Source organism: Anopheles moucheti, chromosome 2 (genome assembly GCF_943734755.1).
Source record: "Anopheles moucheti chromosome 2, idAnoMoucSN_F20_07, whole genome shotgun sequence".
Lineage (NCBI taxonomy): Eukaryota > Metazoa > Arthropoda > Insecta > Diptera > Culicidae > Anopheles > Anopheles moucheti.
In genome coordinates this window covers 44,687,095-44,701,907 of record NC_069140.1, presented here as the reverse complement: position 1 = coordinate 44,701,907, position 14,813 = coordinate 44,687,095, and the positions used below count along the sequence as shown (strand labels likewise).

Genomic DNA, 14,813 nt, shown 5'->3' with positions numbered 1-14,813 from the left:
TTGATCAGTTTTCATCTATTCCAAATTTCGGTACAGCTCGTTCAGCAATCTAACGCATAGGCACGCTGATACACCTACGATTTACGCAATCTAGCAGCCGTATCCCGGGTGATGAGAATTGGTAAACGAACTGAGTGTAGTGCAGGACAGTTCGTGCCTGTTTCGCTGTCGGTGTACTGTAACAAAATGGTGACCACTACAGCAACCTGTTGGTGAGCAACAATGTGAGCTACTAATTTTATTTTTTGTTATGTATTCCCATCGCTATCCTGTTGTGTTTAACGGACGAGTTTAACGGACGAATCGGCGAGCTGATAGTTGTTAGTGTGAAAGCAATCTATCGATTTGTACTTAAAATAAATATTTATTGTGTCTACTCAGCGTGATTTGCAGCGCGACAATGAAACTGTTGTCTAGATAAATAGAGAAAATGAGCAACGCTATTGGCGCATAAGCGATGAGGATGATAGTGCTGAATGCAAACGATTTGATAGCATTAGAAATCGCTTAGTGTGCACGCGTTGTCACAGCGAGGACAGCACAGGGCAGTAGATGAGGATTTTGTCTGCATCATTAACGCTCCGCGAAACGAAAACCAATTATCATTCCGATGCACTGATAGTGGCTGTACTCGCCGATGAGCATTTATTTAAAGTGATGCAAATATTTGTATTGGCTTCAACTCCCGTTGGATGATTGCGCTTATCGTCGTGCGAGGTTTGAACGTTGCATCGCGATACTGCTTGCATCGTTCCAATTCGCAATGCAGCCGAAATAGCTCAGTTGGGAGAGCGTTAGACTGAAGATCTAAAGGTCCCCGGTTCAATCCCGGGTTTCGGCAATGTTTCTCATTGTTTTTGTTGTAGTTTTTATTTTTGGAGCGGGCGTATTGTTTCTTACTTACTATTCAAAATAGAAACGGATCGTTATGAATAATGATTTGCGTACACGCTCTTAACCATTCAGCTTTTTATCGAACCGAAGGATCGTGGCACAAACTGGTTGGATTCACATTCTATTTCCAGCATCTTCACCATTATTTCTAGCAGCGGGCAAAACTTATGGCGCTGAAAGCAATTCAATCCTACATACACACACACCCACACACAACCCGCAGACGGGGTATCCGAATTCTCGACGTCGATTAGGATCGAAAATGATTTTTGGGGCAGTTCCGGTTCGAAGCTGAAAGCTAAAGCTTAACCCATTTTCGACATATGTCCATCTTCGCTGAACCGGTAAGACCCGAGTTCGATGTGTGGGGTGCTGTAAATAAACGTACCAGACGGGAAACGGAAGCGAAAAGGGAGAGAATTTGTAGATCCGTACCAGATACATACATACGCTAGCCCGTGGGAACCCGAGATTGGTACCCGTATGCGTATGATTGGCAGTTATCCAAAAGTGAATTCCAACGTTCTGGCTCATCGACCAAATGACGCACAATGGCCGTACCGAACCAGTGCTTCGGAGTTGGAACCGAAGCGGAATGTTTGGCACACCGGGGGCAAAGCTAACCATTGCTCGTTTGTCATAATGTGTGGGCCGCTAAGGAAATGAAAATGGATCGTTCGTCCCATGGTTTGGGGAACGCGCACACCGGAACAGCTGGACACTGCCGCTACTGGCATGTGATTGGTTGTGCTTTTCCTACTGCCGGTACGTTTACTAACACAACAGGCGAAAGAGGAAGCAAAAAAAATCTTCAACCTGGTGTGTTTTATGATTTTTATCACTAGATGGCGTGTAAAAGGAGTGTCCATGTACAGTACATAGCTAGTTTCTGTAAGGACTTATCAATATAACCGTTTTTTTTTCAAACATAAATTGTATTATTTACCATGGAAAAATGTACGTAAGTGTTGAAAGGCATCCTGGTCATGGCACCAAACAATGCCAAATACAGTGTAGCCCCGATTATCCGGGTGCCATTTAACCGGGTGTCTGATTATCCGTGCAGCTCGGAAATGACAGCTCCAGAGGAAATTTGACATTTTTCGGTTACACCGTTGGCGGAAGAATTGAAAGACTCAATTGTATATGATCAAATGAGCGTTGACAATCTCTTTTGTACAGTAACAGTATTACACACAGGGAAAATAAAATATGCTCTAAAACATGACACATTATAACATACCACATACGTCATACGTCAAAACTAACCAAACTTGGGTTTGAAGATCCTTTGCTAAGCTGATTCTCATCCTTTCTATCTGTTCGTAAATATAGTGTTCGCGTTGGTAGCTCTCCGTCCTGTGAATTTACTGGTCTGTCTGGAATACCCCAAGGAAGCGTCCTTAGTCCTCTTTTATTTATCCTATTTATAAATGACTGTATTAATGTTTTACATTATAACGGACACTTGCTATATGCCGACGATATCAAAATATTTCTTCCTGTGTCTTCGACAAATGATGTACGTCTGCTTTAATCCTACCTCGGCTCTTTCTGTTCATGGTGTATGGCTAATGGGCTTGAACTTTGCGAGCAAAAATGCTATTCTATATCCTTTGGACGTCACAACGCTAGGAAAACAATCACAAACTATTCACTTCTCAACTCTACCATACAACGAGTGTCTCTTGCAAGAGACCTCGGCGTATGGCTTGATGAGTCATTGTCCTTTAAGGTACATATAGACAGTGTAGTGGCTAAAGCTCACAAAGTTCTGGGACTTTTATGTCGGCTCTCAACGGATATTCGTGACCCTCTTTGTCTAAAGGCGCTGTATTGCTGCTGGATTTGATCTACTATTATATATGCCTATGAGATCTGGGCTCTGGCCGGTGTCACCGCTCTTCAAAGAGTAGTTAACATAGAAAAAAAGTTTACTAGAATTGCAATCGGATCATTGATTCGACACTCCAATGTTCCGATGCCTTCCTACTCCATTCGTTGCAGAATGCTGGGAATTATAGATCTAAAATCACTCCTCTCACATACGCAAGCTGTTTTTTCATCGGTAAAATTCTCCTCAACAACATTGATGCCCCATCCTTACTATCCATGCTTAACCTATATGTTCCTTGTCGTCGTCTCCGTTCCCGTCCTCCTTTATTCATCCCGGCGCGCCTTACCTCTTACGGCCAAAATGATCCTTTTCTGCGAGCTATGAAATCATTTAACTGCTTTTTTATCATTTCGGTAATAACATCTCGATATCTGCTTTTCGGGCCCGACTAATTAATGACTCCTTATAATCCTCTATGTTTAGTTTGTTTCCTTCTCCTCCTCTGACGCGTTATTAGATTTCAGATTAGACTATAAGATTACTTTTGTTAAGCATTATGAGCGGACAAATTATTTTCCGTAAATAAAAAAATAAATAAATAAATAAATAAATAAATAAATAAATAAATAAATAAATAAATAAATAAATAAATAAATAAATAAATAAATAAATAAATAAATAAATAAATAAATAAATAAATAAATAAATAAATAAATAAATAAATAAATAAATAAATAAATAAATAAATAAATAAATAAATAAATAAATAAATAAATAAATAAATAAATAAATAAATAAATAAATAAATAAATAAATAAATAAAAAAATAAATCAATCAATAAATTATACTCTATTTCTATCATAAATAGGATATGTGCCTATTATCCGTGTTATTCGATTATCCGGTAGCCGCCGAGTCTGGCAGAGCACGGATAATCGACTCCACTGTATGCCTTTTTTTAATCATAGTTTCGTTGGTACGATACAATGCGCGAATAGAATGCTTCATTGAATGAGTGCGAGATTTAAAAAGAACATTCAAATTACGTGCATAAAATTACACGATGGCACAATTTATACCGTCCAGCCTAGGAACTGAGGTGCTCGTTGTATCCGTTCGTCGAATACCACCAAAAGCGCAAACAAACGAAAACAAAAACCAGAGCAAGAAATCAAAGAAGTTTACTTAGTTTCAAATTTCCATTTCGCTTTAAATGTTTGCCCGGTTGTCTGTCTGCAGCGACACCTCGCAGTAGTGTTGTGCTGCTTTGCGATTTGCCAACGCTTGTGCAGCACAATTGTTGTCCTGCCGAACGCACCACGCAAACAGCCACTTTAACGTTGGCCGGGGTCATGGCATTTGGGGAGTTGGGTGATATAGCAATGGGAGCTATATTATGGCCAAAGTTTGCTGTCGCTTTGGTTGCATACCGTCCTGGCAGAGTGTGTGTAGCGTGTTTGAAATAGCCGTGGGAGTGATTCTTTCGCGTGGTGGAAAAAGAGCGCACCTAAGAGCTGCGCGTTTTTTTGGACGTTTGGTTCCTTGTTGGTTCAAAGCTCAGACCGTTGACAGTGTTCCTCGGTGTTTTTCCTGTGCCACCTTCAACGGGCATTTCCACGAGGACGGGGTACGGAGAGAGAGAGAATCGTGCAGAAGGAAGGACTCTTTACATTCCGTCTACCGTTTCGGGGACCTATTCGTGCCGTTCTTACCCGCTGGCTAACGCGGAGCACGAGATGAAAGGTAAAATGTTGTTATTTAAGCGGAAATTCAAAATACGGAACACTTACATACGGGGACTTCGGGGTCACGTTTCTACCGCGAAACGCTACGAAATGTTTGTGTGTGTGTGTGCGAGGAAAATTATGAGCAAAACTTGCCGCTGAACTAAATACCCGATAGCAGATAGCAAACAGCGCTGGTGGTTCAGTTATCATTTGCGTGTTTGTGTGAGCTTCGCATGAAACAAAGTTCTAGAGGAGCCCAAAAGCGATCTCCGGCAGAATGTGTTTGAATTAAAAGTTTTGTCCCTAGTTAAATGAGGCTTTGTGTGTTGCTTTTTTTTTCTTCGGTGGAATTGCACGAAATGAAACCAAAACCAAATTAAATCTTTCATTAGAAGAATATTGAGAGTTAACATAAGTTCTTGAGGTGTTTTTCATCGACATTTGATGCTTTTCGGTGAAGAAATGATATTTTCATAATGATTCAAAACAAGTTGTCGTTGCTATAATTTGCTATTATCTGTCTTTCTTTTTATTTCAGTTTATCATTTCACTTCGATCATACTGCAATCGAGCTATACAGTGGTTTGAATCTTGGGTTTGGGACTTTTCGTTGTAACAGCTCACAATACACCACGCTCTGGTGGTCCCACCAAATGCTCGGATGAATCTATCTAACCGTGTCTAAACATAACAATTCGAAAAAATAATGCAACCTATTAAAACATTATGCTAAGTAAAATAAACTACCGTCCCCGAACTTATTCATATCCCTCATAAGTAGACAGACAAAAAGACAACACGAATGGAGTGAACGAATGAACAATTGTAGCAGCAACACAACCACGATAAAGTAAGCAATATTGTACCTTCTTGAAACGGTGCATTATGTTACACGGCCAAGAAAAAAAAGAAATCATCCTTAGCCCAATGGAAGATGCTGCATGCGAAATGATAATTAACATCGTGCAACAACACTTGACGGTACTCCAATCACTGGAATTACCCGTCTGTTCTAACAGCGGGATGTATCGCTGTATCTGCGACGTGAAACCCCCCCCCTGCTCAATCCAGACCAACAACATCGCCCATTGTAGATGGGTTTTATTAGTTGCCATAGCTTAGCCCAGTTGAAAGATATGGACGAGCTTTCTTGCTCGCTTCACTCCACCCAACGGCAACGACAAAGTTTCCAAAGGCATGCCCGGCATGAGTGTGTAATAAGTTAAATGACAATTAATGTGCCATAGAGTGAATTCATGCCACGGTGTGGCGTTGAGCGTAAAATATACGTTTTACAAATTTGAGGATTGAGTCCCAGCTTTTTCGCCACGGCTCCCGCGTTAGTGTAATGGGGTTTGGGAAGTGTACTACTCGCAACCTTCCCGCACACACACACACACACATACACATAAAAAATGCTAGAAAAAGAAGACACTTTGGAGACACTTTTAATTGAATTACTTTATGTCGTCAAAAACTTTTGCCGGTGCTGATGAGCGAAAAAGTTAGGCTTGGTTCGGCGAACGAAAAAAAAAAATTCCAGCTGCTGGAAACACATTCATGAGTATCAGATACATTTTTGTTTTGTTTTTGGTATTCGCTGGGAAACCTTTTGCTTGTTAGCTGTTGCTTTAAAGTAGCAGCTGTCCCTATCAGCTATCTTTCTGGCAGCAAGTTTCATCACTGAAATCATGGTTTCAGTGAGCGTTCGGTTCGGTCGGGGTTTTGGTCGAGGATAAAGTAACGCTGTACAATGTTTAGGGATCGGTGCAGGACAAGTTGGATCGTTCGAACGGAAGTTCGGTAACGTGCCATCCATTCGTGCCCGAAGGATGCAATCCCTGGGAAGGATTAGCTGGTGGCAAAATTTATGAGTTTTGCAATTCGGTTACCGAAACGATCAACGTGTCAGGCAGGGGGAGGCGAATAAATACGTACACAGCCACGCATGTGATAGGGTGGGGTAGCAAAGCAAAGTAAAAAAAAAACCGGGTGAAATCGGTACCAAATTTGCTGAAAGCTACCCCACTGCTCGTTATCAACGTTGGTAGTACGCGCGTAGTTTGCCGTTATGGGCGAATGTTTATTTTTATTATCGTTACTTTCTTTCTCCCTTTACATGTGCGAAGTTGCATCAGGAAATTGTGCCGGGCTACGAGAATCTTAGCACGAGCGAGTTACAGCCACCGGAATATCGCGACGAACGTTGGCCGATGCGAAGTACCCTGGCTTAAGGGAGTTTTCTATCGTTAGCGCTACTGGGAATAAGTAATAATAAGAAATAATGTCTTTAAATTTTTCTTTTTAGTTTAAACGGATGAAAAGTAAAGCTAAGACTTAGTTAAAATGTATTTTTGACTTTGCTTTTAAATTTTGTTAGCAATAGTTATTTTTCTGTAAATTTTTTCTGTAAAAAAAAAATATATGGTCGTGCTTGCTAGCATGTACCACCTAAAGACATGGGAGCATTTAAATCATGAAAAGTCATACACAATTGAAAAATATTAGTTGTCGTGAGTGGGATAATCCTAGATGCTTTGTAATCTGTAAGATTAATTGTTTTCCGCAAAAGCCAAATTAACTTAAGTACCGTGGGATCAATTGGGGTTTTTTTGTGAGTAAAAGCCCTAGCAACCCGGAATTGGAGAATAATACACAACAAAAAACGTAAAAAATAAGTTTTTCCGAGGTAAAATGATACAAATTAATAAAAAAATTCTCAGCATATTCTTCAAAGTACAGGCAGTCCCCGAGATATGCGGTTCCTCTTATACGCGGTTTCGGAGATCCGCGATTTTTGGAAATTTGACAGTTGAGCAAAATCTAAGGCAAAAGGTGAAAAGTTGATCGAAAATACCTTTCTGTGTCTTATACAATATTTCTTTTTAGCTTATTTTAATGTATTTGTTCTAAACATCATTTGTTTTTAAACATCATCATTGGATAAATTACGAACAGAGAAGGAAGTAACTATGTGATTTTGAAGCATAAATTGTACTAGGATGTAAGTTGCGTGGATTTGCGAGATACGCGGATTTTTCGCGTATTTCGGGAACTGCATTTCCTTATATTATAATTCCTCTCTTCTTCTTTTTGTAACGTTTTTTTCGTGTAACATTATTAAATGTATTTTCCCGTGAATACCCAAAATAACAGCTAAATAATTCATACTCTGTAAATAATTATTTACGATAACTATGTTTACGTTGCTACATTTATTTGATTACGTTCGTTTGTGTATAAAATACCACGACGTAAGGAAGGCAACAGTAGAAGTCATCCTATATTTGCCATATAACCCATCTACTTTCCTTCAGTTTGCACGATTCGGTAAGTAAAACTTGTACCGGCCGCCTTCCTTCCCGGCATGGCGCCTCTGTTCCTGATTTTGCTTCAACCCCAGCAACGAACGAGCATCGGGATAAAGTTGAACCTGAAGCAAGTGCAAAATATTTACAACGCAGCACTAACCCCGTAGTGATAAATTTTCTTACGCGTATTCACACCCCTTTACCATCCCCCCTTCGTACCCACACGCCCGAGCGTCCCACCATGGAAAGGATCTAGATCGGTCCCGGTACCGAGGCAGAAATTGTGAACCAAAATTTTGCCATCGACTTTTTACACCTCTTTAAGTTTGGGAAATGTTCATCAAAACAAACACAACGCCGCGTTGCGAAAAGTTTTCCTACCGGATCGGATATGAAAGTCGCTTCCGGTGGGATGGCTGGATATTGGAAAGCTTTTACAAAGCTTGTTTTTCTGCTGAGTTAGTGCGAAGACGTATAACAAGACGTCAGAGGAGGGAGAAAGCTGCACGATTTGATTCGCTTTTAAGCAAATTGGAATGTGAGAAAAAAATGTCCGTAAAACTACTTTCTCTGCCCATAAAGTACGATGAGTGAATACAAGCGGCACATAAATCCGGCGCCTGGGGGAATAATGGGCGTTTGTGAACGTTTTGCTCCTGTTGACGTGAACTCTTTGGTGTTTCTTTTTCCAATTTCATTATCCTCACCGATATGATTGATACGGTGCACCTGTGATATGCCGAGTGTCGAGTGATTGTAAGCAACAGCGGGAAGGAAATTACTTAACGTTCATAAACCCTAAAACTTGGCCCAAACCATAGATACAAGCCGCTAAGCCATGGTAGCCTATGATTCTAGGTGCTTATCCTGCAAAGCATCATTTGAAGGCGTTTGAAATTGTTTGCCTACCAAGCAGGAAAGGAGCTTAAATGGTGAGTATCTTCTCGTCGAAAAATAATCTCACCATTAGCCAGTTGCTTTGCCGCGTACAGAAGGAGGAATTAGCTGCCTAATCTACCATCTGCGAACATTGTTGGCGGTCGGTAGAACTTGCCGCTTTGACTTTTATCCCTACCGATGGGCAAACTGTTCACTGTTGTGCTTAATTACGGCTCGAGCTAGCCCGTCCGGTAGCCGATTGTGTTGATTGCCTCGGATGAGCCATTGCCAGTGTCCGTTGCTCCATTACAGCGGCAGAAACCCATCGGGAACGGTACAACTGGCTTTGTTGTTGTTTGGCTGTTCGCTAATCAGCCTACCTAATTCCGGTCCAGTCCAGCTTACCGACAACATCTTGCATTTAATTGTGCGAGGCTAATCGCGTGTGTACTTGGAAGTTGATAAGACGAACAGGGTCGTGCGTGCAGTTGATTGGTGCAGTAGCAATAATGTAAGCACACCAGCAACAGGTAATGGGTAATGCGGTAACCATCACCGGCCGAAATAGCTCAGTTGGGAGAGCGTTAGACTGAAGATCTAAAGGTCCCCGGTTCAATCCCGGGTTTCGGCAGCATAGAATGATCTTATAGAAGAGAGGCAAAATCGCCCTCCCTTCTTCCTTTTTTGTTTCTGTTTCATTTCATCGCTAACTCCATCCAATGAATTAGAGCCCCCTATGCACACAATTTTAATTCTATTCTTGCATTTATCGCCAATAATGAAAATCTCCACCCCAGCCGTTAAAGCCGTTGGAAATGACTTTTGAATGTCACGCTTTTAAATACCTATCAACAGTGCTTCCCCGGCCGACAATTGATGTTTAAGACGGCTCGGTGCAATTAAATTGAAATTATCAGCAACTAAACCTAATGACGGTTTAATCGTATTGAATACATCAAACGCGGTCACCATCAAGTAGCGTATCAACACGACGTTCCGTGCTGTGCTAAACACCACAGCGAACCACCGGCACCGGAGTATGTACGTTTCCGAACTGCGAGGATGATGTTTTTTGCTTCTTTTTATATAGTCATAGCCACTCATCGTATCGGGGTTCTACGCGCCTTTTGGATGCTGCATCAATTTGTGCGAGCAATAAATGTTCCTTGTCGATTCGCTGCTTGTGGTCACCCCGGCCGACGTGGTGCAGTCTCTCTTTCGGGCATGGCAGGGAGCGTAGTGGTTTGACAGATGAAAATTAAATTGTCATCAGGAACGTGTTTTCGGACTGATTGGTGGACGAGCTTCGGGTCGCAGCGAATGAACAAGAGTCATTCGATTTCGATCAGTTTACGGGGGTTTGATGTTTGGAGCTTCGGTACGGGAATGCGATGCCGGTCGCAAAACGGAACCGTTTCGCAGTGCTATTGGGTTAGGATTCCAAACTAGGGATTATGGTTGTACAGTAAAAGTTAAGCTATTCTTAAAGCATACCGTGGAAAAAGGCCTTTTGAATTTAACATTTTGCTACTGCCTTTATATTTCATTTTCGTATAGACTAAGTACCACAAGCTTTAGTTCGTAGTAGCATTATTAAAACAACTTTTCGGTGGATTTGTTCAATTATTGTGTTCCAAGTAAAACTACTTCCGATACCATACTGCCATTGCGAGAAGCCTCCTGACAGCCACTCCCTTGATGGTTTACCCAAAAACGATTCTATTGGAAACATCTTTGACCATGCTTTGTTCGCTTTTCTGATGACGCATGCGAGGCCTCGCTCAACACGCCTAATACGATTCTCACAATCGATTTAACCGGCCCTCGATTTCGTGGCAATCAGTCCCGATTTAGCCGATTTTTATTGATGGTTTTACAACGCAAAACTGAGAGTACGAAGCGTTATGGTCAGTGGCATCAATTTGGGAAATGAATTTCTAGGGAAATGTATTGGAAATTTCTTCTATTTTCGCTCGTTGTAGCTGTATCTTCTTTATTTAAATTAATTTGTTTTTGGAAAGTGATTAGCTGTTACAGTGCAGATGGTGTTGAGTGTATTTCTAAGAACGGAAGGTCATTTTTAAAAAATGATTGATTATTTTTGGAATGTGTGCAAAGGGCTAGAGCAAATAGGGGCAAAATTTAATTAGCAAATGTATACATCGAATAATGTACACTTTGTCCTTTACGAAGCTGCTCAGCATTTGGATTATTCAACATATACACGCTGTAAGCTTAAGCTTTCTAACTATAACCGCCCCAGTAAACGCAATCACAAACTGTTTCGTTTAACACAAGCTTTTCATTATTTTAAATCTGTGTTCCAATGCGTGTGTGACGGGTAATATACCCATTGTCTATTTTGGTTTACGTCAGTTACTTTAAGTTAAAAACAGTTGGTCTCTTGGCAATAACGGTTAGAAAAGAATTTCCTTCTCCTATCTCATGAGCTAATGGTTTTCTATCTGTTAGTAGCAACGTGCGCCTTCTAGCGCAAACATGCCGTATCGTGTGACGTCCCTCAATCCCTGGTTCAATCGAACCGTCTCACACAACATTATATGATTCTTGAAATTCTTTAACCTAACCAAGCACATGCCTAGGGTACGAAATCTTAATCCAAATGACATGAAACTTTGTAGTCCTTCTAGAAAAGGTTAAAAATTGGGGACATTATTATCATTTGGCCATCTTCAGAACTCGAGATATCTGAAGAGCAAAACTTCAACTCATCCATAATTATTTTTTGACTTTTTCTTTATTTTCTTCGCATTTTATTTAAACATTTTTAAGGTTTTTTATTATCATTTTTTAAATTTTTTTTTTCCATTTAAAAAACGATGTTTTTTTATTTCAGAAGCTAAATTTTTCTCGAACATTGGAGAATACACAATGGCACTCCCCAAGTATCATCAGTTACCAATAAACGAATCTGGACAATATGTTCGTAATTTCTTCACAATACTAATAGGAAACGGCTTTGAAGCAAACCTCGAGTTTAATGTTGAAAACACGGCATTTTCGTCCAGAAGTATAAAAACACGTACCTAAACATTGACTGCAAATGAACTACTGCATACATTGAGAGGATTTTTAATGGCTGCACTTATAAAAAACCTTACTGGTGCATTCAGATTTATGTAGTGATAACACACTTCATAACGAGGTTGCCAGTAATCAACTTCAATAGATTTCCAACAAAGAACGAACGATCGTGCCCAGGTACAATCAGCAGTGTGCCGTACCGTTCGTGATGAGCTGATGATTGCGAGAGCAATATAAAAATGTCTTTCCATAAAATGCATGTACGGTGTAGGCCATCCGTTAAAAAGTGATGACGAAGAGACATCCGAAGCAGACACGAATGAAAAGGCTTACCAGCAGAATTTTTTCCTGCTGCCTTGGTTTGGCTACCGCTCGCCATGTTGCATCGGTCACGGGCGGTCAGCTAACCGAGGAATAGTGTGGTCGGTTTTTGTCACTGCTGGACGGTGGTGATAAAAATTTAAAAGCGCTAATCGAAATGTCGAGCACGTCCATTCATCAGCATGCATATCCGTGTGCAGCGGTCAGTTGATGGGTTCATTTTGTGGTGTTTTTTTATAAAGATTATCCACCAAATGGACGATAAGCGTGCTGCGGAAATTTTCTCATTCTCGAAACTCATTTTTCTGGGTGTATGGAAGGTTTAAAAAATCTGCAGTTTCATAATTTACTGATAGGCGTCAGCATTACTTTTTTCGCATTGTTTGTTGACAAGAATTAAATATCAATTTGTTGCAATTTGTAGTTTAAATATATTTTTGTTAATATAACTCAACAATTGTAATAGAAAATGGTATTATCCCTTCATCCAGTTAATAATTTTGCAATTAATTGTGCCAATTCTACACGAGAGCGATGGGGAATCGCGGCCTACTGAAGCCTCCACAGTCTACTACGACCGAGAATATTTCGTCAAGACACGAAATGCAGCACGTCGTCAATGGCGATGAGCTTTGAACATTGCCGATGGAAAACCCCCAACGATCTCAGCATTTTTGATTGCTTAGTGCTGCGGAATATTTATGGCAATATTTGCAAGCGGGGCGTGTGGTGCGGGAAAATGTCACGAGTTAGCTGAGTTGTTTGGCGAAGCAGAATGTCTGCTCTAGCCTGCCACGGAAGCTAAGTCTGCCTGTCTGGAAGTCGGCTTACTTAACTATGAGCAGTCCAAGAAGAAAATTAAACCATCCGAGGAAAATGAAAAATAAATGTAAGAGTTAGACTGGAAGTTTCTTTATTAACGTTCCAATTGATACTGACAATTTTTTTCCATTATCGACGTTAACCCCCTTCATCGTATCTCTTTTTTTTCTCCCTAGCGCTTTCGCTCTCTTTTCTCACATTCGGCCTATTCTATAATAAACGCACTTGTTTAAATATGCTGGAACTTTGCACTAAATCCAACAGGGCCATGGAATTGTACACAATATTATTTAATTGTTATAAAGGATAAATAAGATTGAAGATTTAAAATTATGAAGATAATTTTAAGAAATAAGAAACCACTGTACTACAATATTCTTTAAATTTACTAGCCTGAACCGTGTCGCTAACGGTCAGTAGTTTAAATAATGAATATCACTAAGGTTCACATGTATACAGCGTATGTTACAGTGTAATCTTTTTCGTATCCACAATATGGAAAGAACATAAGAATTGTATTATTCTTCTGCTTTATAAAGCTACGACAAACGAGAAGAATGATGGCTTAATATAGTTCGCCACGGCAAACAATCGTATCACAGTGTGAATGAGAACGGTACAACATTCGCCATACAGTGCCATAAAACCAGTCCAGCCAGAGGGCTCAATGCAATCGACATGACGAAATCAACAAACAGTGTTTGAAAAGTCGGTACAGCGCTATGACCTTTTCCAATTTCACTTCCCGAGGGTGGATTATACTTTCTTTTGGAGTCAGAAAAAAAAGATCGGACCCATAAGCTGGAAGCTACATTTTTTTTAACCAACAACGTATACAACGCACCGTATGGTTTCAAGCAGATCGTACCAAGTTCGGGGTGTGCAATATACATTTTTAAAGCATCGTACGCATTGTGGCGCTTGGAAAAGTGTAAAAAAGCTCGTGCCTTTCGGAGTGTGTTGAAAATCGATTAAAATGTTGCCTCTATCATCGATGCACATGAGCAACATTGTTACTGCGTTGTGCGTAGTCGACCCGTTGGGCAATATTTGTGCAACACATAGGGATGTGTTAACAGGGTGGATTGGTTTTGGTCCGTTAGAAAAATTTAATTTCCTGCCAGTTCACTAGAGCGTGCGATCGAAATCCACGGATGTAACATTTCGGCTCGATGGGTGTGCATATTTTTTGCTGGAACCATTACTGTGAAATTTGAAACACCAAACACCAATGCTGTAACTTATGACCTTTTCGGTGGCCGTTCGCATCGTCTGATTTGCGTGATCGACCCTTATGTTTTCGAAACTAAAGCGTGCTGTACGCGTGCACGATATTGTATCGAAAAATTGAAAGCAATACATAGTAGAAAGAGTTTCATGGAAATTAGGTTTTTTATTTCTTCCTAACCTTCCTAACAAAGCTCCCTCCCGAAAGGAATATAAAAGCAACTGTAAATTTACAATAAACACGGCAAATGTACACATATTTTAAATTAACGTATCTTAAAGTACGTGTATTAAACTTGTTTGTGATATTTCGAAAAGACAGATAGCCGTTAACAATAAAATATAGTAACTTTAAAAATAGCACAACAATGTGTTACGCATACATGGGAGTGAACAACCGGGCGTCTCCATGATAAGATCAATTTAATCATACAAACTACCATGCGTCTCCATTCAATGCGCTAAAGCTTTACAGCCAACGGGAGCGCTGTTAACTGCTTTTTGTTTTTTTTTTATGCGTTTTGATGTTGCTTCGCTTACACACTGCACTCAAAATTGTAAGCTAAATTTGCCCCCGAACTGAATGAAATATTCGCTTTTCCCAAGCTTCTCTGCAAATGTCAAGAAAAGGTATTTTTCTAGATAATCTGACCCGTGTTAGGACATTTCTGCGCATATTGCAGATACGAAAATTATAAAATCTTTTTTTATTATAGAGGATATCTCATGAACACATTTAACAATCAACT

At 40.2% G+C, this 14,813-nt stretch overlaps 2 non-coding genes across 2 annotated transcripts; both read left to right on the top strand.

Annotated features, from left to right (window-relative positions):
• Nucleotides 1-768: 768 nt before the first annotated feature.
• Nucleotides 769-841, top strand: Trnaf-gaa (transfer RNA phenylalanine (anticodon GAA)). Its single transcript has one exon. It is a non-coding gene; the product is annotated as a tRNA-Phe (tRNA).
• An 8,366-nt stretch (nt 842-9,207) lies between these two features.
• Nucleotides 9,208-9,280, top strand: Trnaf-gaa (transfer RNA phenylalanine (anticodon GAA)). Its single transcript has one exon. It is a non-coding gene; the product is annotated as a tRNA-Phe (tRNA).
• Nucleotides 9,281-14,813: the final 5,533 nt, after the last annotated feature.